The 26,926-nt window shown below is 35.2% G+C and overlaps 1 long non-coding RNA gene across 1 annotated transcript; it reads right to left on the bottom strand.

The window, feature by feature from the left end:
- Window positions 1-3,803: 3,803 nt before the first annotated feature.
- On the bottom strand, window positions 3,804-25,391 carry LOC121308372. The gene is made up of 3 exons (XR_005948501.1): window positions 25,218-25,391; window positions 4,828-4,894; window positions 3,804-4,504 (listed from the first exon to the last, which is right to left on the bottom strand). It is a non-coding gene; the product is annotated as an uncharacterized LOC121308372 (long non-coding RNA).
- Between the last annotated feature and the right edge of the window lie 1,535 nt (window positions 25,392-26,926).

The following is a 26,926-nucleotide window of genomic DNA, read 5'->3' as shown; positions in this document are numbered from 1 at the left end:
ATGAATGATCTTTTCACCTAATTTTAATGAACTGCAGAGAATATTATGACACGAAATTGCATGCTTAATTCCAACTCATCTTCTGTGCTGACCTCCATCCCACACTGCCTTGGGTTTATTTCCTCATCCATTGGTGGGTCAAAGTAATTTTGTCTGCGTTCATTTCCTGTGGAAAGTACACGAAGTGAGGGGTCAGTGATTATTAGAAGCACAAGAACTGAAATGTTAATTCTGAAATCAACACCAGGGAGGCAGACCACTCCTGCTACCTGATAAGCTTTACCTTCATTTCTCACAGTTCCTTACAAGACCCTCCGAGCTCAGGGGCCTAATTACCATGTTGCGAAAGGTCAACAAAGGCAATCTTTTAAATATGATCACTATATGTTACTTCTCTTGAAAAGTACTAAAGAGAACATTTACAAGTTAAAGTACCTGTGATTCAAAGACAATGCTCTCTGAGTAGGGGGTCGCATATAACCAGGCTAAAGTGAAAAGACAACCCTTAAAACCAGGTTCTAACCCCAATGGCACTAATGATAAGTACTGTCCTGTTATGTGGGTGCCAAGATGGCTCTGAGAAATTTGAGCAGCTTATCTGAAGGGATTTAGAAGTTACTTTTTGAATAGATGTGCACCTGTTTACTCTGCAATTGTATTGAGTTTATGACCACTAATATTCATAATTCCACATTTTCCAACTCCAGAGCATGTTAAGCAGTATACTGGCAATGTATTGCTGTATTATCACAAAATTCATCCTTATATTATTCTCTCAGTTATATTATTGACACTAAGTTTACCTGGGTACTACAGCAGCAACTTGCTTATTTTTGTCAGTTGTTAGTACCGGAGTCATATTATTATTATTATTATTATTATTATTATTATTTTATTATTATTATTATTATTATTATTATTATTTCTACTTTTGTTTTACCACTATCGGTCGAGTTAGCATTTCGTTTTTCCATGTTTCTATGAGTATGTGATGCGATGTCAGAGTTCCATTGTTCTTGCTTTTGGGTGCGTTATGCTCAGGTGAAACATAAAAATGCTGAAACATGATTTAGATAAATTACAATTTATGGGTTGGCTGAAAAAAAATGATTGAGTTAAAGGATCTGAAATGCACCTTTTCAATTCAAGTGCTATTCCCATTTCAATTTTTATTAAATGAGTACATTACGCATGGGATACATTATGGAACTGGGAGTCAAGAATCAAAAAGAAATACTGGATGATGTCTTTTTTCACTTTCTGCGAGTATAACTACAGGCTAATTAACACAACGAACACATAAAATGGAAAGGAGAATGAACTTTAGTCATCAGGGTGGATTATTTGTTTTAATCCACAACCTATAAGAAATGCATAATATATCATTTACTCATAATTTACAAATATCAGAATGGTAATATTCTACTGCTTATAAGAGCTTTCATAAATATTTAACAAGAACTGATTCTGGGTTCAAGAAAAATTATATTCTCTAGGAGAAAGGATTCAACTTTTCAAAAATTCTAGGATCTGATTATAATTAAAATGCGTTTAGTAATAATACTGGCCAGATTGTTTGCCTATCCAAGCTATTCTCAGAACTGTATAAACTTCATTAGAAGAATACAAATTAATACATTAAAATGAAAGAAAAACTATTCTTTGTACAAACAATGAACATAAATGGCATTCAAATGTTTGTATAGTTCCTTCAGGGGGGGGGGGGAAGCATTACCCTAAAGAGGTTTGAAAGAGAAAACTGAACTTTGTAGGAGGAATATATGACAACAGCATGCATTCATGTATTTTATACCATGGCTTTAGTTTTAATTCCCTTTGTATACATACTTACTGTTCGTTTAAACAACAGCATAATAAATATTATTATTTTGTAAATTAATTATTATTATTATTATTATTATTACAATGTAATTGTTGTTTCATATTTAACCATTTAACAAATGTTGAAATTGTTGAAATGTTAACCCACAACATGAATCTCAAATATCTGCTCACCTACAATGCTCTTCATCACATAGGTCCAAGTACCTCCTCAACCTGCTGACCCCTGATCGCAAGCTGAGGTCCTTCGACTCTGGCCTGCTTGTTATCCCCAAGCAAAAGTGCACCACACTTGGAGAACGCCCGTTCAGCTTCATGACTCCGACTCTTTGGAACTCTGTCCCAGCTTTGATGCATGATGCTCCCACAGTCACTCGCTTTAAATCAACTATCAAGACAAATCTGTTCTCTCTTGCTTTCCATGCTCGTTAAGCCTGATATATGCTATTTAAAGTTCATAATATTAATAAAGTGCATAATACGATCACGTATTATGCTACTATCAGGTATTATCCACTTATATATATATATATATATATATATATATATATATATATATATATATATATATATATATATATATATTACTGTATATATATTACTGTATAGCATGTATTATGCATGTCTGTATTTAAAGTATTATGGATTTTCTTGTTGTTACTGCATCTTAAGGTGCTATATAAAATAAGTACTGATTGATTGATTGATTGATATGTATGATAAAGTCCTTGGTTGAGGGCTGTACTTTCATTTTTAGAACCTATACATTTGTTGATACCGTAAATTAACTGTTAAGTGAATACTTGGCAGCTTTCATTGTAAACACAGTTTTAATGATTATGCCATGTTAGCACTGAGGATATAGAACTCATATTCACGTCCATATTTGATAATGTTTGCAGCCTAGGATCCGTACTTAAAATCATATCTTTGATTTACCTAAATAGTCTGGCTGTCTTCTACTATTTTACTCCCTTAATACAATTTCCATTGACCTGTTTTTTTACTAACAGATCAAAGATGAATGAACAGCTGTATAAAGCACAACTAGAAACATTTATGAAAGTTATTCATGAGAGTCATGAAAAAAACTTATGTATAACATTGCCCATGATCTGGTATAAATGAAAAAATGATAAGCTAAACTATTTATTGCTAGAATCTTTTAAAAACAGATTTGTTTAACTAAACCTGTACATTTCTATAACTTAACCAGTGCATTGTTGTTTTTTACTTAATCATTTCAACTTCAAAAGACAGTTAATAAAACTGTGCTTTGTGCATTACTTTTAATCATATGCTCAAATGATTATAATTTTTGTAATTAACTATAAACATGAACTACATTTTTTCATGTTTAGTAATCCTTTAAAAAAGTGATTTAGGTGTATTTCAACAAATGATATAGTATCTGAATTCCACATTGCTGAATATTATTACTGTGACTTTAAGGTGTAGCAATATATTTTCATGAACTTCTACAGGCTGTGTGCATGGAATGTTTTTATTAAATGTTAAAGGGCTCCCAATTTTATCACACTTCCCAATCTAATGCCCTGTTAACACTTTTAAAGTATTGCAACATCTGTTCACACTGGAGTTGTTACCACCAGTATAACTGTATCGATATGAAACCCAGACAAGAGAACGTTTCATATCGATACAGTTGCGGTATGACTCTGAACAGATCAGTGTGGACAACTGGATTACTATGACAGAATATTTGAGTCTGCGCATGCGCACACTTACATCAAGGATATTCTACATTACCAAGATTCTCAACCGCCTTTACTTCCAATGCTTCTAATCTATTTTCTTTTATACATTAACAGGTAAATTACAGTAGTAAAAACACATAAAAACTGACGGCTAATACCAATAAATCCAGTATTGTGTAAAATGCTCATCTCTGTTTTCTGCGCATGTGCCATCTCTGGTACTGCATTCAGAAAAGTGCATTTTTTGTATAGATTACAGTATAGATTACCACAGGTTATGTTTTTCGTCAAGACACCCTGGAAAATACTAAAATAGGCTTCACATGTTGTTTTTAATATTTTTAAACATCGATAAAATAAGCTCAAAGCAGCTCAATCTGACAGTGCTCCATTGACTCAATAGAAAATCATCTCCCGAGCTCTCTATCCCAGAACCATTTACGCGGAGCGGGGATAAAGGTCCCCATAGAGAATCTGTGGCATGTATAATATAGACCATATTCAATGTAAGTGTATCAATATAAACCAGCTTAATGTAGACAGGTATATTGCAACAGTATCGTGCTTGTACTGGAGTTGACTTAAGTGTTGCTGTATCGGTATATTCTAAACCGAAACTAATTTTACCATTATCGTTCTGATACAAGTGTGAACAGGTCATAAGTTATAGGGGAACTTGTTGGGATGTGCAGGCTGGAATGTAAGTTCAGGCCTTTGGAATGCAAGGGTTAGATCAGAAACAAAACGGCTGTCACTCAGTTTGAGGTTAATCAAAAATGAAGCTTCACCTCTTGGTTCAGTATGGACTTGCAGCCCATTTGTTAGTTCTTGCCTGTCATGTCTAATTTCTTTTCCTTCCGAAGCCTGATAAGCTGAAAGGTCTGTGTTGCTGATGTTAAAAGCAGGATTTTCAATGCCTTCTGCTGCGGCTCGCTCTTCTTCCCCTGCAAAACAACAAGAAGGTCAGGACAGCACATTATACCAAAGTACATTTCAATGACAGTCAGAAAATTCCTTCTAGTGATTTTTTTTTTTTTTTTTTTTTTAACCAAAAATACCCAAGCGCATCCTCTTCGGATGTCACTAAAACACAATTAGGTTAAAATTAAATCTGAATCTCAGAAAAAAAAGAAGAATAAATGATTAAAATAATTACAAATTGCGCCATGACAAGCAAGAGCAAAATTTAGCCCAAAGCCATTTGTCTGTAATTAGTTAATTAATCCTTACACAAATTATGAGCAATAACTCATCAAGCAAGGCTCACCCATCAGAAATTCAGCCGACTTGGATTTCTTCTGCTTAGTTTGCTTCAGAGCCTTCTGCTGGAACTTCTGGAGGGAAATTCTTAAATGAATAAATTAGCTGCAGAATGAAGATCATCATTCATGATCCACAACTAACGCAGTATTTTAAATATGGGACAGCACTGAAATGCCATTTAATTTACATCTCCGCTAAAGGGGTCAAGCACTAATTCAACAATAGGAGTGGAAAAATTAAATCATAAATAGATAAGAAAAGTTGACATGAATGCGTAATGAAGGTCACATTAAAATACGTTCTGAATTTATGTATTGTTATTAATGCCAAATAATAGATCACCCTTCAAATTAATGGAAGTGTTAATGCTTTTGTGAAGTGGATTTTCAAAACAATAATAATAATCAAGGTTCCTCATCTAAAGTGTCATATGTCTGTCTCAAGATGCCTCTTCATAACTCAATTTAAATAAAAAACAGAATATGAAATATGGTAAAACAAGTCTTTCTTTTGGCCCTTAGTTGCAGAATGTTTATATAAGTGGTTAAAATAAAGAAATGTGTTGTTAAGATGAATGTATTTCTCACTGTGAAGGTAATTTTAATTCTACTCAAGTCTGCTTTTGTTGTCAATATCAAGTTTTTCACTCATTTAAAAATATGTGTTTCAAGTTGTAAAACATACACCTCAACAACAGCCCAGCTATGGCTACTGGATAAGTGAAATCAACCTAAGATAAATATCTTTATCTTTTTGCAGCTCAGGGTCCTAATGCATGTATTTTATATAATATTGTATGTTAGATGTTGTATAATACAATCTGATATCCACCTGCAAGATGTTACGGTGGCTACCCACAAGTAGCTGTGTTAAAACTGGTCTTTCTGGCCACTCTGAATTCAGGTGGGCTATAAATGTGCTTGTAACCTACATAATCCTATACTGTACTGTAATTTGTATGACATATAGTTAAATAAGAATAATTAACAGCATCTAATCTGATGCAAACTATGTGATACAAAAATAAATAATTTCAGCCGACTGTATTACAACAATATCAGGGTCTATCACATATTATACTGTATGGGTGGTCTGAAGAAGAGACAGAACTATAACTGTTAAAATAAGAGAAATATGTTTGTTATACTGTCACAAATTTGATAAAATTATAAAACATATGTGACATCACATGTTACTCCTGTAGAATGAAATAACACTTGAACCAGATATTTTTGCAGTTGTAATATAATGTTATATTGAAGATACATAGACAGATTGTACTGTCTGTTTTAATTTTAATAATTACATGTGCACATTTAATAATGCACATATGCACAGTATATATTTTAACAACCCATTCAATACATGGAATTTCAGTAAATGAATTAAAATAAGGGACACCATAAATCACTCAAAGTCTGACACATTACGTTATAATCAACTTTGCAGTCACTATTATGAATATGTAACACCATAATGTAATATCAGGTTATTCTGTTTCAAATATGTTAACCTCCCCTTTCTAAATAAATGTGTGAAAAAGCCCAACTACCAACATAAATATTATTCCTTTGGCTTATTGTGCTCGACAACAGGTTTGTATTTGTCCCTTCTACTGTGTATTTCAGCAATCACCTAAAACAACTCCAGGCACCTGCTCTCCAAGAACATGAATCTTTAATGGAAATGTGTCATGCAAACCAGGTTCAGCTCCTTCTAAGGAACAAATAGAAGTTGTTTGAAAAACAGTTATTAAAACAGGATTATCCTTTCCAGCATTCCAATACAAATTGTATCAGATGTTCTAAGATTATCCTTGCCCCACTCCAACATAACAAAAGAAAAAAACTCAAACACTCCTGAGTAACGTGTTTATTCTATGTACAATTAGCTGTATATTTGAAACAGGTAATTCTATAGACATTTTTCTCATTTAGTTTTTTTTCTTGACAGTAAATATCCTTAATTAACCCTCTGATACACACAATAGTTAACAAATATCTGAATCTGTAAAGGGTTAATGACACAAACGTTAAACTTACAGACTGAATAGTAAACAAAACAGTGCACATCAGAAAGAAAAAGTGTGTGTGTGTGTGTGTGTGTGTGTGTGTGTGTGTGTGTATATATATATATATATATATATATATATATATATAATATATATATATATATATATATGTTTGTTAAAGCAGCAAACGAATTTCATCTGCTTTTAAAAAGCATAATTATGCTTTTAAAATGCATATTTGTATATAAATACACTAAAGTAAAACAAGTGTTTCTGCAGTGGCTTGTTTTCTGGTTTTAGATCTAAAACGGCTACATTTGTAATCTTTAAATTGCTGATATTCAGTGCAATGTGTTATAGGATATGCCAATAGTCATCAGCATGATTGCTCAACTAAACTGTTTTTAATTCCAAATGAGAATTCAATTAAAAGAGGTGAAGACATATTTCAAATTCAAAAGAAGAGTTTTGTAAGTCTGTTTTTTACATTTACAGAGCCCTTAAGCTAGACATTCATTTATACTACAAAGATGAATGGATATCTAATTGTAACTTATTTAAAAACGATTTTCTTTCCACTGCTTTCCAATCAATTTCACTGAGTTACACTTAACAGTAAGACTTTACTGCTCACAAAACAGATTAGTTGATGACAGCATATAGTGCTCTAAATTACTTTCCTTTTTTAACGAGAACATGTTTAGTTACTCGTGGGTTCAAAGGAAACCAAAAGTTAATTATTCCTCTGTTCATATCTTTTCTCAGACTAATTTCCTTAGCATGCTCTGCTTTATACATGAGCTCTCTTAAATGGTGCAAATAACTTATTTTTTGTATATTTAAATTTTTAATGAACTGCCCGTAAATTAACCACAACAGCTTTATTAATTTTATCTGTCTTCAATAAACTACAAAAAAATAGGCATGTATGCAAATGTATTTATATTGTAATTGTTAATCAGTCCCTCTGCATTGTCAAAGCAAAATCTGAAAATGTAGCTCAAAACACATTCAGAGATGACACCTGACCAGAACTATTCAACTAGTCACTTATGAGGGCACTTTATTTAAAAGCATTAAGATAGTGTTCCTGTTTTTTGTATTTTTTTGTTTTGTTTTTTGTCCACAAAATGCTGCTGTAGTATGAGCCATGAACTACAGCCACATTTTAAAATGCTGGGCAATTGTTATAACCCCTCACATAACCATAAGCGGTTACTGTATGAAAAGGAAAACTCTTCTTGACATGACTTCTCAACAAAGATAAAATACACTAAAGCAGCAACGCTAATTCTGAGATGTGTGCCAAATAATTCCAGTGAAATAAAACAAGCATTGAATGCAAACCTGAAAATCCCTGAATTCATTTGGTTGTCATCTTAACACATACAATACTTTGTGCTGTTTAATTTTTCCCTCTTTTCCCATAACCTGCACATAAAATGCTTACTTTGTAGCAAGAAAGTCATTTATAACTGGTGACAAGTAAAATCTATGAAGTTTTTAAAAGAATGTGATTGTTGTCAAAAGGAATTGGGTACAACAATGCCTTGTTCAGTTCTAGTTCCATTCAAAGCTGTAGCTAGCAGGGCTCTGGGAAAGCTGCTGCAAGGCTGGTGGGCACAAACCAGCAAGAAAGTGAATTCTGCATACTGTACGGATCATCGCTCAGTTCAGGGCAGTCACATTGAATCTGTGATCAACAAATTGTGCTTCATGAAACCGTCAGCCCTCATTTATGTCTAGCTGTTTTCTTCTGTCACGTTGTAAACAACCCCTGCTTTAAGCTGTCTCCCTACCCTTATTTCCTTATGAAGATCACGCAGACAGACCATCAACGGCGTCACAATCGAAGTTACCACTTCCAGACAGCAGTCCCCATGCAAGCTGGAAGTCAAAGAGAAGAGCAACTTTGGAATGACAGAGTTGCTCTTCGTTTTAGGAACGCTTACATTAGATACATACACATTCTGGCATGTTGTGTCTCTTTCATTAGATTAAATCAGGTGTTCTTAATATGAACAACTGTTTTTCAAATCAGTAAACTAGCAGTATGGATTAGTTCACTGACTTTTCCATGTCTAAGATCGAATGTCTAATACACAAAGGGAGGCTCTGATGAAAATCTTTTAGACGAACAGAAAAAAATTAATGAATATACAGTTGCTGGATGTGTCTTTCAATATTGCAGGTGCATGGTTGTTAAAATAAACATACACCCTTTAAACATTTTGTAACATAAAATGACTACATGGATCTTAAAGCAAAATCTTTATAAATAGAGATTAACAGTCAAAATTAACTGATTAATTATGAACAATTACCCAAATCCTACAAAGAATAAATATTATTTGTAAATGACCTCATAGACCTTACATATAGATGTAGTTTTTTTTAATGATTGGAGTTATTTTCGGTTGTTTTTTTGGTAAAATATGTGTTCAATTTTATTCTAGATCGGTACCGGTAGAACTGTAATAAACAATAAACAGACTTCTTCATTAAAAAAAAAATCATGTGGCATATGAACTTTCAACTCTGCAGTTTAAAATGGAATGCTGGAAACTCAGAGCTAAGTTAAGATTAAGTTTGATATGATGACAAAATACGCATATTTACATGTACTAGTATAAATATAATTATCAAATTGTCGCTTTTTAAATATTATGTGAACCCTATAATGCTTAAAACTAAACTAATTCTACAAGATTTTTATTCTACACTATTTTATTTGTATTTTTTTTTATTATGTTAGCACACATTATAACAATTAAAATATAACAAAACTGTAGATTTGGTGAAAATGATGTGATTACAGCTGTGGTGGATTTTACTCATCATTTTGTTGTGCTCAAAGTTGAACACATTGGCAGTTTTGGTGCAAGCCTCATTCGCGTATTAATATAAATTGCCAGGGCTCTAGCCAAAACCGTTAAGATAAATTAAATACATGTCCTTGATTTTTTTCTGACAGAAAAACAACATAATGATCATTTCTTTGTTATATATTTATTTGTGCAAATGCAAACCATGGTCTATGCAGGATGTAGCAAAACTGTTGGTCTACACTTTATTGAGCAACAATTTGCGCGGAACGCTGTAGCAACCACGATAGTGCACATTGGAATGAACAGCAGTTTCTGTGGTTTACTTGTTGGTTTCCTGTGTTTGATGACTATGATGCTGAAGTAAAGGATCTGAGTTTTCAGGCAAAAGGCAGATATCCCAGAAAACAGAATAGTAAGGAATGGGACATGGAAAAGTTGCTGGAGTTGATCTTTTTAAAGTACATTCCTGCTCAAAACTGCTAAATCTGTTGCACACTGCCCTCCAATAGCTCTCACAACACCCACACCTAAGAAAGTTTGGATATCAGTGATACTGTACAGATAGATTAAAGTAGAGAACTGCTTCCAACAGTTGACAATACGTTTTTTTTGTTTTTTTTTTAAAGGTACTTTTCATAGGTATTTCAAATGTAGGCAATTGTTATTATTATTATTGGTTTTGTGTGTGACCATTGCTATCTACTGCCAGAATCCGTGTGAGGCGGCATAATGTGACGTTTTAGTGTTTTAAACATGTATTGATGTTATCAGTGCATATCCTATAAAAGAGGATGTTTAGAAATTCTTTAATCTGGCACACATTATTGACACATGATACTAATTTTCTGAATGAAAGGTTTCATGAATCACACAAAAACATTACTCAATAGTGCTGATGGTATGGTAAGTGTTATAGAAGGAGTGAAACCATTAATAAGCAATCACGAAAATAAAATATAAAACAAAATAGAATCCTTCAATAAAAACCGAATATTAAACAAGTAAAAAAGTACTGCAAACGTAATAACTATATACAATTACAAATGTAAAAGATGATTTACGTTTTACTTGTGAATAGCCTTAACAATGCCAGCCTATTCCTTACACATAATGGACATGATGAATGTTTTTAAACTTACGTAACAAAGGAACGTATCAAATTATTTTTTTAATTGTTTATGAATTATAGTGTATTTCAATAAAAAAAAAGTGTTATAACAATTTCCCAGTACAGTCATTTACTGTTATTCCAATGTTTTTAAAAATATTTGCAGATTGAATTGTGTTAGAAAAATCCTCTTCATCATCCAAAGGATTGTTTTTTTTTTTTTTTTTTTTTTTTTTTTTTGGTTTTGTTTTAATCAGAACTCAAGTGTGTAGGCAGTAGAATGCTAAAATAATTCCACAACTGCTGCAGCTCCAAGCTGCGTCCTGATCTTGATAAGCCTGAATAATTAACTGTAATCTTTACAGTTAATGAGTTTGTGAAAATGCACATTTCTTTGAACTCTTCCAAGCCATCAATACTAACACATTTCTTTTTAACAGAAAGTGAACAAAACACCTAATAGCTTGTTACCTGGGTTACCAAACTGTCATATTCCTGCAAATATCAAATTAAACCAAATAAGGCGTAAATTAATGTGGACAGCTTCTTCAACAGAGCAAAAGCAATGAAAGCCTTTAAATATTCTCTCAGAAACAAAAATGCCCCCTAAATGACTCCTGTCAGTACGGGGCTGTGTTTTTTTTTTTTACCATTCTGAACTTAGCACATGATTAACACAGTCATAAAAATATTTCACACACCAGCATCTATTAATTGGTATTTATGTTTTATACATATGCAACATGTACCAATAAGGGTTAAAAGAGTATGTTGCTAATGTGACCACAGCGCAAATGAATGTACTTTTGTATTCTTGTTGGCGTACGTCTCCCATGGCAGATAATGTTCTGACATGTCATTGACTAGACATTTCAGCGTTGCTTAAGGAGATACACAAGCCATTTCTGTGGTTGTTCAGGTCAAAGGGTTGACCCATTTGTAATACAGAAGAAAGGCAGTCTTACAGTCACTGCATGAAAAACAATCAGACTACTTATTTCCTGTCCCCTGCCCTGGACATAGAAATCTCACAATTTCAGTGCAACCCCTTTGGCTATAAAACACATGCAAATATGTGGTAGTGTTTATAAAAGTAATAAAAAAAAAAAAAACATCAGAAAGGTACAATGAGGTCCTACCCCAGATCATGGGAACTCCTCTGGATTCTGAAGAGACGCTTGTTTTACTTCATGAGAACCTCTCTTATTGTTGCATTGCCTATAATGCTCGTTTCTCAACCACTGGCATGTAAAACTCAGAATGAAACTAAACGAAATGTCAATGTACTTTCATTGAACAAATGTATTAAATGTGTTTTTATTTATACTTACATCATAGCCAGTCTTATCCATGTCCTCATATGCTGTTGAATGCTTCTTATTAATAACTGGTGTAACACCTGTAAGGCACTGGACAAGCATGTAGGCAAAAATCGAACACATAAATATACCATCATATACAGTATCTGGAGTTGATTTGAAACCTACAGAAACCAGTTAAAAAATATTTGCAACATCTTATTTAGCAGAAACTGTAGGCCATCTTATTGTTATTAATGTAAAAAAAAAAAAAAAATCTCTTGAGAAAACCAAAATAAATGTACAGTATTTAATTAATAGATAGAATTGGAAGAAAACATTTTTATATGAAATTCAACCATAATCTGTATAAACTGTTTTATATTTTTAAAACAAAATTAGACCTTTCACGAACAGACATGCAATTTTATTTATGTATTTATGTGGGTCTGTTTTGAGTTGCATACCATACACTGTAACGTTAGTACAAATCGACAAAGTTACCTGGGAGACTCAACAGCAAGTATCCTGTAGAAAGTGTTAAAGGCTGGGTGATGTTTTTGAGTTTCACTTCTTCTGTGGTCGGTATGTTTATGTTTTGCACTTAATCTCTGTAATATATCTTGACAGATGTCAGCTCATATGTATTTGAAAAAATTCCAGATATGGCACAAAGCACCAGTTATCAAAATTGGCAGAATTTTCAAAATGAGTATTCTGGGAAAACATTCAACATTCACATGTTGGCAGGATTTGTGCTGAATGACAACCTTGACACATGATCATACTGTATGTGGTTTTTGTAATAGTTATATAGACAGTAGGGGGTTTTGAATGTCAAACGATTCATAGATTCCAAACTGGTTTTAATTATCTTGAGCGATTGGTACCTTTGGTAATGTAGTCCAATAATAGTCATAATATGTCTCTGTAAAATCAGCTATATAGAACATGTGTTTGTCAACACAAGTATTTTTCAGGATGTCATATCTCATGAAGCACCACACCCATACAACCACGAAACAAAAGTGGCAAAACTGCCACTGACTGCAAGTGCTGACACATGCACTTGTCTTGACAGTAACCTGCCCTTTATCTACATAAAAGTACCATCATAGATGTGTATCTGTTATCTGTTTGTTATCTGTGATCTCTGTTTATTGTGTACATTAAAACTGTAGCTCTGTCTGATTTACATGCCCCACTGCTCCACAAACAAGTAAGCATTGTTTGGGAAGGCTATTGATTTGATATCTAGATAGAGTGATTCCAGCTTCCACCTGATTCCAGAATCAGGTTTTTAAATAGGAAGATCTGAGTTTCAAGTTTTTAATGTAAACTCTCTATTGAGCCTGCATTAGGTTAAATAGCACTGTAGGCAGCATTTGAGGTGACGCCCGTCCAAGTTAAAACTAAAGAATACTGTTGTGTATTGTATGGGTAAACTCTATTAGTTACCAGTAAATCTTGGTGAATAGCTTTAAACTGTATAACACATTGAACATATTATTATTATGGATAATTCAATCAGATCTATACAAAGCTACAGTTACAGCTACAGGTACTGCTACAGTTACAGATACAGTTACCAACTTTGTTCTCATTCCTTTGCACTCTATCTTGCCTAAGCTAATCAATATCTGATCACTCAGACATGGCAAGTCAAATACGACTGAATTCACATTGCATCAAGCTATACACTTAGTTAACATTAATTGTTCAGAAATTATAGTAAATACAATTTAACTAGGAGTATATTAATTAACATGCTAAACATTCCACATAATAATTCTTAAAGTAATTTTCGTGTAATTTCCACAAACTCGGACGCATTTCAATTCTGATAAAACAACACCAAAAAAAAACCCAACTCCACGAACAGCAATGCAAAGCTCTAAATTGTCCAGCCAAACAGTGACAAACAGAATAAATATTATCATTTACCAAAAAATTATTAGTTCACTCCACTCCATGCATTGCTTTCCATGTACTTTGTAAACCAATAGTGATAATTATGTTATAAATATTAATATAATTATTATTATAAATATCTCAACTTATTTTTTAGTCCGCAGCGCTCCATATGGTTATTTTTATGGGTTTATATCAGTGTCTGTAAATATTTCAAAGACATTATGCCCAAAATAATACAAGAATTAGCCCGGTATATATATTCACAATAAAGAAGTACAAACATCTTCAAACAGAGCAACAGTTCATTAACAGCATCTGGGATAGGCAACTTTTTAGAGGGCCACAAAAACCATTAAATACCTTTGGCGGGCCATACATTTATTTTTAGTAGGCTACATCAATCAATCAGTGAAATTTAGTTTATATAGCGCCTTTCATGCCAGGCATCCCAAAACTCTTCACAGTAATACAATACAAAAATAAAAACATTAATACGAAAACACAAATAAAAACCTTCATAATTCTAAAAACAATGTAATACACAATGTAAGAGGCATGTAAACTGTGATACGCAAAACACTTGTATAGACCATCCCAGTCTACTAGTATACCTTTGTGTAAAAGTGCATTTTAAGTTTAGATGTAAATATATTTATTGAATCAGCATTATGAATTTCAAAAGGGATTATTCCACAACGCAGGTTCATAAAGACTAAAGGCTTGCCCACATAATGCATAACTGAGAAATATTTCCTACAGTGAATGCAGCATGTTAATATACACTGTACCATGTATTAACAGTGTAAAACGATAAATGTGCCTTATAGCAAATAACATTTTAAATAAAAAAAATATGCATACATATTTATTTTAAGCATAAATCTTTTTTTCAGTGTGCAGAAGGGTAGGGGGTTAACAAATGATCATAACAAAAAAAAAAAAAAAAAAAAAAAAAACTTTCTTAATGTTTTTTCTCATTTTGGCATCTTGTGGTTTAAGTTATATTCCATTGGCACAGCCACGACATGGAGATGCAAGACAAGGCCTCCATTTTCTTTATTAAATCACTCCCACCATACTTGAAAGACTGATTTTCTCTTTCTTGATAAAAAAGACTTGCTGAATGTTTTGCAAATACTTTGCTTCCTACCTCACTCTCGTCGCTGTGGCAACACACAGTCCTGACACTTCACACATAGAAATTCCTTCTACTACATACTAGTACTGTACAGCATACACTCTACCCGAACAAGCCTGCCTAGCCATTGGTCTTTTCTCAGGAAAAAGATACTTTAGACTTGAAGCATGCTTAACTGAATACATACAAAGAAACACAATACATTTTCTGAAATAAAATTTCAGGCGGGTCAGATGCAGCCCAGTAATTTGCTGTCTAGTGAATATAACGTTTATTTATATTAATAATCTGCTGTTTTTTTTTTTTTTTTTTCTTAATTAGAGATTAATGTGGACGGGTCCTTGATATTTCCTCTCTGACAAAAGACAAAAAATACCTTTACTTATAGTCCTCCATTATTTTTTAAGCACTGACTCATACTTTAGTTTGTCTTTATCATCTTCCTGACAATAACCATACCTAATTAATAACTATAGTAATTTGAGTATAGATCTATTCTAAGTCCTGATTTATTAGTAATGATAAAACTTCTAGCCTATTTACTATAATTTGAGCAGGCTAGAGCTGTTGGAGTGATCATCTCCAGTGACAGCTCCAGTATAGGAAAGTGGCAGTTTGATGTCCACAATTAGGTCAACGTGTTCTTTTAGGACACCTGCAACCTGTTAAAGATGTATGTCCCACAGCAGTATAACCCCTGGAGGTGCCCGAGAATCTCCCTGTAGTAGGGACTACACCCCGACTGATGGCAGACTCCACTAGGACCCCAGAGGGATCTAGCGGCCAGCAGCACAGTATCTTCATTTAAATCTTCAATTAAATCTTCAGCTGATGACCAGGTTGAAGGTCCATTGTGGCATCAGAGGCTCTCACACCATATCACCCTCAAAGAAATGGACAACTGAACCCTGCTTGCCATGCTGAGAACCCTGATTGAGGAGCAGAAGCAAGACTGGAAAAACTTGTTACCTGAAATGAAGTGCAAGGATGTTCACCCTTCTTGCTTTATTGAAGATCGCCAAGGCTCCCAAACAACCTTATGTTCAGACAACAAGACAGAGGGGAGGAGGGTTCTTAGCAAGACTATGTTGAGAATTGGAGGGCTCGAATGCATGAGGCATACAAGATAGCGATTAGATTTGCTACCAAAAGAAGCTGCGAGAGAAAAGGAGTCCTATGAGAAGAAAGTCTATGATGTAGAATAGCAGGATAGCCAAGTCCTGATAAGGAATGTGGGTGAGAAAGGGGGTCCCAGCAAGATCCATTCTTATTGGGAGGACCGGAAGATTGGAGACAGCCCAGTGTATGAGGTGAGGCCAGAAGGTGGAAAGGGTAGAGTCCAGAAGTCAAGGAGAATTAATCTTCCTAGAGCAGTGGTTCCCAACGTGTGGTTCATGAGTTAACTCCAGGTGGTCCACAAACAACTCCCAAAATTCGGTTAAGCGGTTCTTGCATAAACCCATTTCTACACAATCATACGTTGCGCAACTGCAATATGTATTACTAAGCAACACAACAAACAGCTTTAACACATTATACACAGATCAAAAATATAAATGCAACATGCAACAACTTCAAAGATTTTACTGAGTTACAGTTCATATAAGGTAATCAGTCAATTGAAATAAATTCATTAGGCCCTAATCTATGGATTTCACATGACTGGGAATATAGATATGCATCTGTTGGTCAAAGATACCTTAAAAAGGTAGGGGAGTGGATCAGAAAACCAGCCAGTAACTGGTGTGACCACCATTTGCCTCATGCAGCGTGACACATCTCCTTCGCATAGAGTTGAAGAGGAAGAACTGGGACATTTTCAGCTTCCAGGAATTGTGTACAGATCCTTGCAACATTGGGCCGTGCATTATCATGCTGAAACATGAGGTGATGACGGTGGATGAATGGCATGACAATGGGCCTCAGGATCTCGTCAAGGTATCTCTGCATTCAAAATACCAACGATAAAATGCAATTGTGTTTGTTGTCCGTAGCTTATGCCTGCCCATACCATAACCCCACCGCCACCATGGGGCACTCTGTTCACAACGTTGACATCAGCAAACCGCTCACCCACACGATGCTATACACGCTGTCTGCCATCTGCCCGGTACAGTTGAAACTGGGATTCATCCAATGAAGAGCACACTTCTCCACCGTGCCAGTGGCCATCAAAGGTGAGCATTTGCCCACTGAATTCGGTTACGACACCGAACTGCAGTCAGGTCAAGACCCTGGTGAGGGTGATGAGCACACAGATGAGCTTCCCTGAGACAGTTCCTGACAGTTTGTGCAGAAATTCTTCGCTTGTGCAAACCCACAGTTTCATCAGCTGTCCGAGTGGCTGGTCTCAGACGATCCCGCAGGTGAAGAATCTGGATGTGGAGGTCCTGGGCTGGTGTGGTTACAGGTGTTCTGCGGTTGTGAGGCTGGTTGGACGTACTTCCAAATTCTCTAAAACAAGGTGGCTTATGGTAGAGAAATGAACATTCAATTCTCTGGCAACAGCTCTAGTGGACATTCCTGTAGTCAGCGTGCCAATTGCACGCTCCCTCAAAACTTGAGACATCTGTGGCATTGTGTTTTGTGACAACTGCACATTTTAGAGTGGCCTTTTATTGTCCCCAGCACAAGGTGCACCTGTGTAATGATCATGCTGTTTAATTAGCTTCTTCATATGCCACACCTGTCAGGTGGATGGATTATCTTGGTAAAGGAGAAATGCTCACTAAAAGGGATATAAACAAATTGGTGCACAAAATTTGAGAGAAATAAGCTCTCTGTGCGTATGGAAAATTTTATTTCAGCTCATGAAACATGGGACCAACACTTTACATGTTGAGTTTATATTTATGTTCAGTGTATAGAACTATAAGTTATGTATGTTGTCTGCATTTTCCCCCTTTATCTGATTTATTTTATTATGGGTGTGTTTATAAATTACTAAATATTACAGCTCCCTTTGACGCAATACCAAGCATTGCCTTCAAAGCCACCATTAATTGAAACAGCTTGTGTATGTGAAACAAATGCTAACTAAATAACAGTTACACATTATAAAGGCACACTTGTCTTGTCTAAAAATTACAGACTTCTTTTTTTTTAGTGAGTATTATTTAAAACTGTGTACATCTAGCATTCACTTAAATGCACATCTTTAATCTATGTTTATTCTACTGTTTGTTTGCAGTATTCAGAAGAAAAAAAAAATGTAATCGTGTTGTCCCACCCTTTTCGCTGCATTCAGTATTCGGTTGGAGTGACTTAATTAAAGCAAACAAACAAATACGCAAAAAACATGAAAGACTATATGCCAAAAGGAGATTCTCTTGACACTACTTCTGGAATTAATATGTACAGTCTGTTCTTGATGCTGTCATATTTAACCAAAATGCTATAAATACTATCAACTGTGTGCCATCAATTCCATTTAATTTACACATCACAGCCCACCAGAAGTGGTACGTAACATCCTGTACACTCACAAATAATTTTTACATTTTTCAAATTGCTTCCCACCCACCCAATCTTCGTGTTCCTGTGTTTTTTTATATGTACATCAAGCGAAGTTTGCGACTCGGTAAGTGTAATAAGTTGCATTAGATATGGATAGATTTGCTACACGAGGTACAGTTGCTGGGACCAGCACTGGTATTTACTCCGAGCTCCAGTGCATTATTTGTGCTAGTTTTGATACAGGAAATGGGCATAAAATATGTAAATAGAAATGTGGCCTTGTGGAAGGGGTGTGGGTAATTCACTGACCAGGAGACAGACAGGTGTAATTGAAAACACCACACAGGTGCCCAGTTTTATTTCAGGGGCGCGTTAGGTTTCTTTAGCCCGCAGAGGGCACTGTTGGTCCGTGGTCTGCTTATCAACTATGGTAAACAGAACCACGGGAATACCAAGCAAGGGTAAACAGTTCAGGCGCACTCACAGGTGCTTCTAAACAATACTACAAAAATCAAAGCCACAAAGAAACAGGAAAAATAAAACAGTAACAAAACTACAAAGAAAAGGTGCTGCACTCTGCAGCAATATCCCGGTCGCCGCTGCCCATGCGACCCGGATCACCGTCCTACGCTGCTGGCTACCTAGCCTGCTCAACTATCCTTATTCAGGGATCTGCCCAAGGGTTTCCCTCCCTCACTGTCTCGCTCTGAACCTCCGTTCCATTCCGTTCGGTCGTGGACCATCGTTTCCGCGCACTCTACGCGTTTAAGGGCAGATCTGAGGAAACAACAGAGCGTTAATTTATAGGGCTAACAATCTCCCAAGACGAGCCTCTCAGTCATTCAGAGAGGGGGAAAGTCCACACACCCACTTTCCCACCTCCCCGTGTCACTGCCATGACTCACAGGCAGTTGTTCCTCTTCCTGCAGCCCATGAACACGCCAGCAGAGTCAACACAGATCTCTCCCTGTTACAGGCCTATACACAAAGTAACAGCCATTTACTTTGTGTACGGCGATGGTAAGGGCAAGATATATATTATCCACTCTCATCCTTATTAATAAAAAATCTAGGGAAAGTTAAATGCATATATAATGATGTATTAGAACAGTTATTTGTGTAATCGATGTTAAGTTTGGCATTAGTCAAGAAGATTGTTGTAAGTAGTCATTTTAAAGTAAAGGTACATGGTGGCAGCCGTTTTCTCTTTGACCACGTCCCCAAGCCTTGCACTGTAAACAGACGGCTGTAACAATACTACTGCTAATTGTAATTACTTTGTTTATTGTGTATCAGTAAAATCAGGTTGCAGCGGGAAAAAGAGCCTCCATTCATTCATTGCTACCCTGTAGACACCTCTTAGTGCAAGAGCAGAAGTGTAACACAATAAAGGTTGAAACAATCGGCACACAGCTTAGCTGCTGCCCGGTGCCCTCTATGTAGATATGCTACAGTAAGTAAGCATACAGGTCCCGTCCTGTTTAACCTGTTTGCAAGGTCTAATTATTCCTACACAAGAAGATTGTGGAAAAGATCAGCAAGAGTGACAAAAACTGCTGAAATTCATGCACTTTAATTGTTTCTGTGTGTTTCTACATTTTAAATTGAATAACCACCAATTCATTTTTTTCATTCTGGTTTAACATCTTTGACAAAGGTGACTTTCTATATATATATATATATATATATATATATATATATATATATATATATATATATATATATATATATATATATACATACACACACACACACACACACACACACAGTGGCTTGCAAAAGTATTCCTGACCAATTCTCTCATATTACCGAATTAGAAATGGTACATTGAAATTTTGTTCCGTTTGATATTTTATTTTTAAACACTGAAACTCAGAATCAATTTTTGTAAGGTATATTGGTTTTATGTTGGGAAATATTTTTACGAAAAATAAAAAACTGAAATATCTTGCTTGCATAAGTATTCAACTCCTGTGCTGTGGAAGCTTCCAGTTTGCACCGATGAAAGAAATTGCCCTAACGAGGACACAATTACCTTACCATTGGCCTCCACCTGTGAACCATTAAAGTTGCTGTCACATTTTCTGGATAAAAACCCCACTGTTGAAGGATCATTGGTAAGGCTGTGAATCTGAAGGAAAATGAAGACCAAAGAGCATTCTACAGAAGTTAGAGATAAAGTAATACAAATGCATAGATTAGGGAAAGGGTACAAAATAATATCCAAGTGTTTGGATATCCCAGTGAGCACAGTTGGATCAATAATCAGGAAGTGGAAACTGCATCACACCACCCAGGCACTGCCAAGAAAAGGCCGTCCCTCAAAACTCAGCGCTCAAACAAGAAGGAGCTTGTGAGAGAAGCCACAGAGAGGCCAACAATCACTTTGAAGGAGCTACAGAGTGGACTGGGAGTGGAGTAATGGTGCACCAGTCAACCATATCAAGAGCTCTGCATAACACTGGCCTGTATGGGAGGGTGGCAAGAAAGAAGCCGTTACTCAAAAAGTACCATCTGAAAGTACGTCTGGAGTTTGCCAGAAAGCATGAGAGTGACCCAGCTGCGATGTGGGAAAAGGTTTTTGGTCTGATGAGCCAAGATAGAGCTTTTTGGCCAAAACTCAAAGTGCTATGTGTGGCGCAAACAAAACACTGCCCATGCCTCAAGACACACCATCCCTACAGTGAAGTATGGTAGTGGCAGCATCATGCTGTGGGGATGCTTCTCATCAGCAGGGACTGGGCATCTTGTTACATTTGAAGGAAGAATGGACGGAGCAAAATACAGGAAAATACTGCAAGAGAATCTGCTTCAGTCCGCTAAAAAACTGAAGCTTGGGAGGAAATTCATCTTTCAGCAGGACAATGATCCCAAGCACAAGGCCAAAGCAACATTGCTCAAGAACAAAAAGGTGAATGTCCTACAGTGGCCCAGTCAAAGTCCTGATCTCAATCCCATTGAGAATCTGTGGCACTATTTGAAAATTGCAGTCCACAAGCGTCGTCCAACCAACCTGAACAACCTGGAGCAAATCTGCCCAGAAGAATGGCCAAAACATGGAAGCATTAACGTGTTAGTCTAATCAGTGCAAATCTACAAAAAGTAACGTGCCAAAATAAACATGCTTTATACAAGGTGATAAAATCAAAAAGACAATATTAAATAAAAAGTGAATATACTACAATAATTAATCAAACATGCCTATTTTAACATGACATGAGCAACCCTGTTACATGATGTATTTTTTAATATTTCAGCTTCTTACAAAAGTTTCACTGATAAACATACTCTATTCAACCTGCTAAAACACATACAGTTAGTTCAGATGGCTTGTGTAGTTTCTATACAATTTTAGACTATGGCACAAGACAATATGTCTTGAACCCCAAATCTCCAAGCTTTTAGTATTTTGGCCTACACGGCCTCACATTTTAAGTCTCCTCTGAGAGAAAAAGTAAACAAAAGAGTGCTTGGGGAGAAAAAGCCTTCCAGCTGTTACTTGTCCATATGCATTTTATTGATTCAAACATGGTTTGAAATTATGTTTTTAATTTGGTAAATTGTTTTCTTAGTTACCACTATGATGTGTGTATGAATGTTTTATAGAGGTTATAAAATGGTTCTATGAAAAGCTCAGGCAGTTGGTTGTTAGCCTCTCTCTGCCAACTGCTATTCAATAAATAATCTGATACCAAGCAATTTCAAAACCACAGAAATGACTGACTCATAGCAACTTCAGGAATAGTCCCCTCAGAAAACAAATTCCTCTGTATGATATAGTTGCTATCAATAGATGTTATCCATTAACACTAGAACTGCCAAGGTTGTCACTTTGACAGGTTTAGATTTAAAAGGTAAACAATCTGCATTTGTGAATGCAACACTGTTGTTCTTTTGTTATTTTCTTTCTTGTTTTTTTTTTTTTAAATGGACAATCACATTGCATTGACAGTATGCAGATTTGTTTACATTTTAAACCTAATTAATCCCATGACAGTTCTAGTGTTAATTCAAACTCATTCCCCTCTAACTATAACTGGGCTGTGTTTTCACAGTATTTGGGCAATGCCTACATGGTATAGCACAAGGTTTGTCTGGTTTCAACTAGTGAAATTGTGCAACAGTCTATAATAGTAATGTTGCAGTTTATCTTGCTTTTCCCATGTTTATAATCATTATGATTAATACAAGTGGACTTAAAGCGGCAAAACATGTTATTGTATTACTAAAAATATGTGCTTGATGATCTTTGTTATTTGGTATGAGGGATAAGAATTTCACAGCAATAAAGACTTCTGAAAGAATTAAACTGAACACTTTAAATAATGTATTTGTAGGATTGATTTACATAACACATTATTATTAATAATGCTATTACCATAATATAGAAAACCACATCAGCAAATCTATCCCGAATGAATAATCGCAAATTACATTTCTTCCAGTAATCTTTTAAATGTTCTTCTGTGTACTGAGGAAAAAAATATTTATTTTAGTTACGTGTCAGTAAACATATCATTTTAATGTTGATATTGTACCCGTATCATTAAAAAAACATAATAACCATCCTTGTGAAACCAAGTGTGACAGGCTGGCGAGTGGATAGAGGCCCAGAGACAGACGGCAGTTCAGAAAAATAATGTTTTAATTATAAATAAACACAAATAAAAGGGCACAAGGGCAAAAACAAAGGGATTTAAACACAAATAACAAAACATAAAACAAAACTTACAAAAATAAAGATTTCCAGGCTAGGCGATGCCTTCACAGGATCAAAAATATTCACCAAACCAAAACCCCAGCAACCACAACCACCAACTTGCTTCCTCAGCTCCCTCCTCTCAATGGGAAGCAGAGGCCTCCTTTTATGTCAGGTGGCTGGGTGCTGATTGATCGTTAATTATGCTAATGAACTAACCAACCCCAGCCACCTGAACACAATAAACCCAGGCAGGTAGGGGAATTTAACCCCATCCCTGCCAATCTATATAGGGCAGAGTTCTGCTCTGCCACACCAAGGAACTAGTGACTCTGTAGTTGCGATGCATAGTTCACCTCCTAGTCTCTGTAAGTCGTTTTGGATAAAGGCATCTGCTTTATGCATGAATGAATAATTGTGTACACTTCTGCGTGTTCATGCTGTTACGATGCATGGCCTTCAAGACGCTGGATGGCGCACCAGGTGTAATGAGTTAAATACTTTCCAACTGTAATCATTAGCCAGCAGCACAATCTATGTTAGCAGACACATGCTAGAGCAATGGTGGGCAACCCGCGGCCCGTGGCTAATAGACAGTGTTCTAATAGCCCTCACCACCTTGCCAAGTTTATACTATATAAAAAAAAACTAAAAAGAACTGAGCTTTGGAATTCTAATATACAGCCGTGTAACTCTGAGGTGGAACAGATCAAAACAAGCTGTTGATGGTAAGCAGAAATGAAACATTGTGTCACCTTAAGGGGGAAGAAAATTCTGCCATTCATGTATTTCTGCCCTAGTCTCCAGATAATAATTTATGCAACAGAGGAAGGGTCTCTTTTTATCTGTGTGATTCGGACAGTCTACCTTTACTACACCAAACCACTGTTAAAAAAAATAATAATAATAAAATAATAATAATAATTATTCAAGATTTTAAAACCTGCTTGTCAACACATGGAGCGTATTATGAAAAGCAGTAACCAGAAGTTATAAAAATGTAACTTCAAGAGCACAGCTCCTGCAATCTGTTTTTTTTTTAAATAATCACACACATTATCACAAAAAATATTGTGGGCTTATGATAAGTTTTCTTAACTTTTTTTGGTGGAAATTAAGTTAAGATACGCTGCTTTCTTATCAATCATGGCAGTGCTGGTCAGATAATAATAGTAGCAGATAATATAAAGGAAAAGACATGGAATAGCTGACACAGATTTATTATTCTGCTATATATTGTAACACAGGTTCATTTCGTTATTCTCCGTATCGACACATTACCTCAGAGTATTGTAAATGTGAAATTATGTATTTTGTTTAAATAAAAAGCAAAAGCGTTTACATATAGTATTGTGCATACATATAGCATGCACAATTTGTATTTTAGTATTTTTGTGTATATTTTTTTAAAGTTTTGTATAACTTTCTTGTCAAACAGAGAAATAGAAATAATCAAATATTGGAATTACAACATAGTGATGAGTTCTACTGTCTTTCAGTTGTTTAGTTGCACCAAGAACTGAACCTTTAACAGTGCTGGTTAACAATGACCTGCAGTCAATGATGACACTGTCCTTAGTGGTGTGACTGCTGGGTCACTAGCCAGAAGAGTCTGCATGTGCTCAAAATACTCCCAGGTGGATTGACCTCTGCCCGTCTTCCAGTTATTGTCGCAAATTAACTTGTACAGGAAGGAAATTTTATGTTAAAGTAGTAAGTAATTATATGTAGTATTTAAAGGTTAAATTCATATTGTAGGGCTTTATAAAGGTGTCTACACTTGCAATATATATACATGTTACAGAAATTGATGTCAAATATGCAAAGGTGTCAAGGAAATTATAAAATGTAGTAGTCAATAAATAGAACACATGAATAATTAGTAAATTACCGATGTACTAGTAATACCATTTATCTTAACTATCATAATGTGAACACATACCTGTACTTCAAATCCTTATGTTCTTGTTACATACATCTGGGTGTATGTGTAGCCCATAGAAGCCATTTCATTAGCTATCCTCCTGCACACCTCATTCTTCTTTATCAACAAAGACTTAAAATCATCGTCATGGTACCATATGTTTTAATGAGGACGAGGATTGCCTCATGAGACCAAAAGTTACTTCCAACAGCCTGAAATGAAATCATGGCAAGAACATGTTTACAAAGTAAACTCAGCCCAGGACAGGTACAACTTGCAATTACACTTAACGTGTGATTCAGTGTCACCTCTTGAAGATGCAGGTCTGCTTTGTCTGGGCTGGCAGGCAGAACCAGTGAATTCTGGGAACTGTCTGGCAACATCCACTTCTTGCTGAGGTTGTGAGGACAAAGAAGCAATTACTTGGATATATATATATATATATTCCATGTACATTTTTGTTTTCATAGTCAGAATTTTGATTAAGTATAATTATCTACTGATTTATATATGTTAATGTTTAGTATGGGTGACACATTGTACTTTTGGTCTACAAAATAAACATCATACCTTGAAACTTTATCTGGTGTATTCATACACCACTGTCTATACATACTGTATAGTAAATTTGCATTGTGGGCCTCCCACGTGTCTATATTGAGCGGTTCAAAACTCAGTCATCCAAAAGTTGGGAATTTCTAACAATGGATTCCCTCTATATGAAAGATACTAATAATGTCCATGTTAGAAAAAAAAAACGAATAATTATGTACATGTTCACTCAGTGTCGGTCATACATACAGCAGCGTAAGGTATCATCAAAATGCTACTGCATGAAAAAACTAGTAGAGAATTAAGAGTTTGGGGTAGCAAAATGCCACCAAATTATTACTATTATTATTTCTTTTCTAGCAGACGTCCTTATCCAGGGCGAATTATAGTTGTTACAAAATATCATAATACAAAGTATCACATTGCAAAATATCACATTACCCAAGATCACATTACAAAATATCACATTGCAGATAAGATCAGTTATGAAGTACAGTAACATCAGTAGATAGTAAGATCAAATACAAATAAAAATAAACAATACTGTAAATAATCACTTTTAAGATCGAATTTGACTAATAGCAGTAAACTTATAGTAAAAATATTTGCTTATAGGAGTAAATTCCATTAAGAGCATGTAATAAGTACGATAAATGGATAAGAATGATTTCAAATAAGAGCAATTGTAAAACATGTGAATGCAGATACAGTACACCCTTGCATAATGACCTTCATTATAATTAACCTTTGGCTATAAAGAACCTGGCCCCTGGACCCCAAATAAAAAAAAAAAAAAAAAAAAAAAAAAAAAAAGATCATAGAAACACACACTGTCAACATCCCAGTCTGTATGCACAGGATGCCACCTCCACAGTGAAGTCTTTTATCGTAATATAAAGCATGCCCTGTGTAACTATGCCTCCGAAACTAAAGTCATGTTGCAACAAAGCTGGAAACTATATTGAGTAATGCAGGCATATCTCTGTCGTGAATATAGGTTGTCAAAAAGCACTCTGTTTTTTGACTTGTTCAGAAACCATGCGGCAAAGCAAAATTGATTTAAAGATAAAAACAACAACCAAAAAAAAACTTTGACGATATTATGAACTTGTCATGTCAAACTTTTAATATCGGGTTGATTTGGAATAAAAACTCAGTTTGGGATTCTTGCATGT

This window comes from Polyodon spathula, chromosome 3, assembly GCF_017654505.1.
Source record: "Polyodon spathula isolate WHYD16114869_AA chromosome 3, ASM1765450v1, whole genome shotgun sequence".
NCBI classification, from domain to species: Eukaryota; Metazoa; Chordata; class Actinopteri; order Acipenseriformes; family Polyodontidae; genus Polyodon; species Polyodon spathula.
The sequence above is the reverse complement of the archived record's forward strand: the minus strand, read 5'-3'. Positions and strand labels throughout refer to the sequence as shown.